The sequence below is a fragment of the Austrofundulus limnaeus genome, unplaced genomic scaffold (genome assembly GCF_001266775.1).
Source record: "Austrofundulus limnaeus strain Quisiro unplaced genomic scaffold, Austrofundulus_limnaeus-1.0 Scaffold242, whole genome shotgun sequence".
NCBI classification, from domain to species: domain Eukaryota; kingdom Metazoa; phylum Chordata; class Actinopteri; order Cyprinodontiformes; family Rivulidae; genus Austrofundulus; species Austrofundulus limnaeus.
This window is the reverse complement of record NW_013952644.1, coordinates 380,471-385,127: the sequence shown is the minus strand read 5'-3', so window position 1 is coordinate 385,127 and position 4,657 is coordinate 380,471. Positions and strand designations below refer to the sequence as shown.

The following is a 4,657-nucleotide window of genomic DNA, read 5'->3' as shown; positions in this document are numbered from 1 at the left end:
AGCTTCATCAGAGCTAAACAACAAAAAAAAATCTGAAGCTTCTTTGTTGAACAGTTTCTGAGTTATAAGCATTTTTATAAGCATGTCCTTACACCCCCTCTTTGGATGGAGCCCCCTCCTCAAATATGGGGTCTATCATAAAACCGTTGGCTGGCGCAGTGTAGGTCAGACTCATCTACAGTCCTGCCAAATTTCATGTTGACCGGTGCAGCGGTTTTTGTGCTACGGTTGACCAAAAATCTCCGGAGAAAATTGTAGTGGTTTGGGTGAGGGTCCTTTTTTTTTGGTTGGGGGGGGGGCATTGGTTAACCTGATGGACAGTCCCTCATCAGAGTTAAACAACCAAAGACATCTGAAGTACCTACAATATGTTTAATAGTTTTTGAGCTATAACCATTTTTGTATGTCCAGATACCCCTTTTTCCACAACTTTGGAGGCTGATTTTGGGTGTGTGGGGGGAGGGGGGGTTGGGTTTAGGTCCAAGGTGTGAATTGAGTTTAGGTTAGTTTTAGGGTCAGGTACCTGTGAGGTTAGCCTTAGGGTTGGTGGTCAGGGTTAGGATATAAAATTACCAAAAATGAATGGAAGTCAATGGACAGGCCCCACAAGGATATAAAAACAAGTTTGTGTGTGTGTGTGTGTTTGTGTGTGTGTGTGTGTGTGTGTGTGTGTTCTGGGAGGGATGACATCAAGTTTGTGTGCCCGTCTTGTTAAAGTTAAGCCCGTTGCCCACAGGGCAGCGGCCGGTGGATTCCTCATCCTTCAGCTACTGTGTTCATGTCACTAAAACAGAGCGCAGTTGATGCAGCAGGAAGGGGAAATGCAGGTGCTTGTGTTTACTTCTCTTTGAACATCCCTCCCTCCCTCCTCGTCTCGGCGTTTCCTCTCTTCAGCACGGAGGAATGCAGATAAATATTGATTGAAAAAAGCTTTCAGGACAGAACAAGATGAAAAAAAAAACGTATCGCAACAGGAAGGAAATTAAATAGTGTCACAGTGAAAAGAAAGAGGAAGGACAGGCTAATCCTTTAATTTAATTAGGTAAATTACAACAAAATATCCTTTCAAAATCTGTTTGTCTCCTCTCGTCTGCCTCCTCCCTCCTGCTTTTTTTTTCTTCCTCTCGCTGGAAGGCTTTCGTCTTGTTACCAAGCAACAGAGAAACAGTTTTTCTTTGGTTTTGCCAACGGGTCCCAGAGGGCACAGTGGAAGCTCTGTGGCATCTGCCAGCAGCCGGGCGCGTGGCCACAGCTGGCTCGGGGTGAGCAGCAGCAACAACACTTCCCATCAGGCACCTGGGCGGTGGGACACCTAAGACTCGCTGAGTGCTACAGGTGAATAAGAAGTTCCAGAGGGGCTGAAAGGATGAATTGACAAGTCTTCTAACCTGCGATGACTCATCAAGAAGCCACTTCTTCAGACGCTGAATCACAAAGTTGCACAGAAGTTCCAACAAACAAACAAAACTTTAAAAAACAAAAAAGAACGAGATGGAAAATGAGTTCACCCCCAAAAAATGTTGACAGGCCCACAATGGAAATCATTTTGGCAATAAGTATGCTAATCAAAGCCTCCTCTGAAATGGATTCCTCTGCTCTTTTATTATGTTGTTTTTTTCCTCTCCACCAGTGATTGACACATTGTAATCTTGCTAATAAGCACCTCCAGTGTCTCCTTTTTCCTTCCTATTGTGTTTGTGTTTCAATAGGGCCAGCTCGGCAGGTGCGCCGAGTGTTTGGTTAGTGCTCAATATAGAAGCTAATCTCAGTTAGCTGCTATTATCCTGAAATGCAGGCGTCCCGACAAAGCTGTCAGTCTGCAAAAAATAAAATAAAATAAAAATGGACCCCAGAGGTCAGCAGCCAATCAAACCTCACATTATTCATTTCCACCCTCCCTCCCAACCAATCATCCACATCATTACTGGCCTGTCTCTGGTCATTAGGACGTGTCTTGGGCTGCCAGTACCTTCCAGGACCCTTCTCTTTATGTCCTGTCATCGGATTTTTAAAATAAGCCTTGAATGAATTGACTTTGCTTTTGGAGACTGAGAAAAAACAGGATTTAATGAAGCAGTGTTGAAAATTGTCACTTTGTGCACATTTTATTCAGATTTTGTGCTGGAATGATAATAAATTTCAGCTCAAATGCTCACAGAATAAAATGAAAACRTTAATTCCTTGTCACCACTGGTTGTACAGGTGTAGTAATAAGCTTAAGGGGTGAAGAAATAAATCCCTTTTTGGTGTGTGTTCTAGTGAAATCTGGAGTGAAAAAATTGTAAAACTGACTTAAAGTGATAGTTCAGATCCCCTTTCTGTGAAAGGTCCAACATGTTGTAGATATACAGTGGCTATTGGATGATCTCAGTTTGGAGAAAATAAATAAAAGTCTTAGGGCCCCTTTTTTCAGAAATAAATGTGGAAAAATGTAATGCAAGTGATGGGTGAGAAGGTGTCTGGAACATGGCTGCCATCTTGAAAGCTGCCATACTAGATCAAAGTCTAATAGTTCCAATGAGAAGGAGCTCTTTGAGCACATCAGAGAAAACCAAAATAGTTTTAGAAATTGATTGCTGCAATCAGACGTGCAATATCTCTTGTGGTTCAAAAGTTAACAACACAGAAAGTTTCAATCACAAAGAAACTGTTCAGCACCAGGGACAGCGCACTAAACAAGTCAGCTGTGCATCACAGGCAACATTCCCATTWGTTGCTGCAACTTTCTGTTTTTGTACAAAGGGTGTCCTGAGACTTTTGACTCAGCCTGTATAATTCTGACAGGACCGACAAGCTAATGGCTAGTTTGAACGTACCSACGTGGATGGCTGCCATCTTGAAACAACTCAGTTGTCAAAGGATTTCAAGTTGATAATTTTAAGTGCATGTCAAACTCAAGGCCCGTGGGCCAAATCTGGCCCTCATTAACATTTTATCTGGCCCCAGAGGAAAGATTTTAAATTGAAAATAATTAAATGATTTTTCTTTTTGTCACTGTATTTGGTGCATACTTCTCATGACCGTAAACTTTAACAAGTTAAGTAGACTTTACTGTGTTGTTCTTCTAGTCTTAAGTTAAATAATTTGATTTTTTTTGTGATGATTTCTTTTTTTAACTGATTGGCTTATTGTGATCACTCTTAGCATATCGAGCCAGCATTGGCCTTGTAAGTGTTGTTTGTTGTCATGTTAGAATTTGTGTGTGAATTATTTACTGTCAGACATTTCCTTTTCTTTAATTGCTTTTTTTGTTATTTATKGAGCAATGACCCAATGTTAAAGACCAAGACTTTCGAGGAGGATTTAAATGGAAATATTCAAAAATCCACTGTGCTCGCCTTGCCCACCATCCTTCAGGCTGGCATTGCAGTTGAATTAATTTCCCTCATCAAGCACATAACTTGGAGATAATCAGCTTGATTTGTAGTGACTTCTGAGAAGGTCAGCTGCTGCACAACCAGGCAGATGGTTGAGGTCTTCCACGCTCCTCGGCCCCATGCTTAGCACACTGAAGCCTTCAGCTTTCACTTAATGTTTCTCTCACAATAACCGAGAGCGACTCTTCTAACCTGGATTTGGGCCAAGTTGCCTTTTCTGGTTWTATTCCTTTCATAAAAAGTCTATAAAGTCCAAAATAAATCAAACACGGCKTTTCTGCAAAGCTAAAAATCACATTTTAATGTAATTATCACAGGTGTTCAGTAGCTTTAAGAACAGCTGAGAAGCTCATTTTATCGTTTTTGGATTGGACGTCCCAATATTTCACAAGCGTGACATTTCAATATGTAAATGGCGTACAGTGTGCCGGGGAAAGGAGAGGAATGCATTACCCATTACAGCTTAAAACTGAGTTGAATTAAAAGGATAGTATTTCTTGAGGTAATGCCTACTGTTAAGTATATAAAARTATTTCTCTGTTTATTATGTTTTCAGTCTTTAATTCTAAAGGGAGTGGTAGGAAAGAATGTTGTTGAAATGGAGGGAAAAATAGACAAAAGAAATAAGTGGTGACACCTTATTACCCACTGCCTTTTAAACTAAGATTATTCATCTGATGTCATTACCACATTGCTTAAAGTCCAGTGTAAAGTTCTCACAGTCAGTGATGATTTGGGGTGTTGTTTCCTCCCAGAGGTGCTGGAAGAGGTGGCTGGGGATAGAGAGGTCTGGGTTTCCTTGCTGAAGCTGCTGCCCCTATGGCCTGACTTCCAATAAAACAGAAGATGATGTATGGATGGCTTTGTTGGCTATAACACTGTAAAAATAACTTGTAAGATTTACTAGAGAAAATCCTGTAAACGATTTGCACTAACGTTTGGTAAGTAAATTTAAATGCTACAAATTCATGTAATATTTACTCTCATCATTATCTAGTAAAAGGTATTAAGAATATAGTTAAAGATTTGTGAATAAATCAGGTAACTTTTACTTAATGTGCTCAATTAAATAATGTAACATGTACTTGATCAAATTAAGTAAAATTTACCTGATTTATTCACAAATCTTCAAATATATTCTTAATAACTTTTACTAGATAATGATGAGTAAGTATTATATGAATTTGTAGCATTTAAATTAACTTAACCAACATTAGTGCAAATTGTTACGAGGATTTTTTCTAGTAAATCTTACAAGATATTTTTACAGTGTACTATAT

At 39.6% G+C, this 4,657-nt stretch overlaps 1 protein-coding gene across 5 annotated transcripts in view; it reads left to right on the top strand.

Moving 5' to 3' along the window:
* LOC106525812 (receptor tyrosine-protein kinase erbB-4) overlaps positions 1 to 4,657 on the top strand; it is a 513,565-nt gene that overhangs the window by 299,332 nt on the left and 209,576 nt on the right. The window lies entirely within an intron of this gene.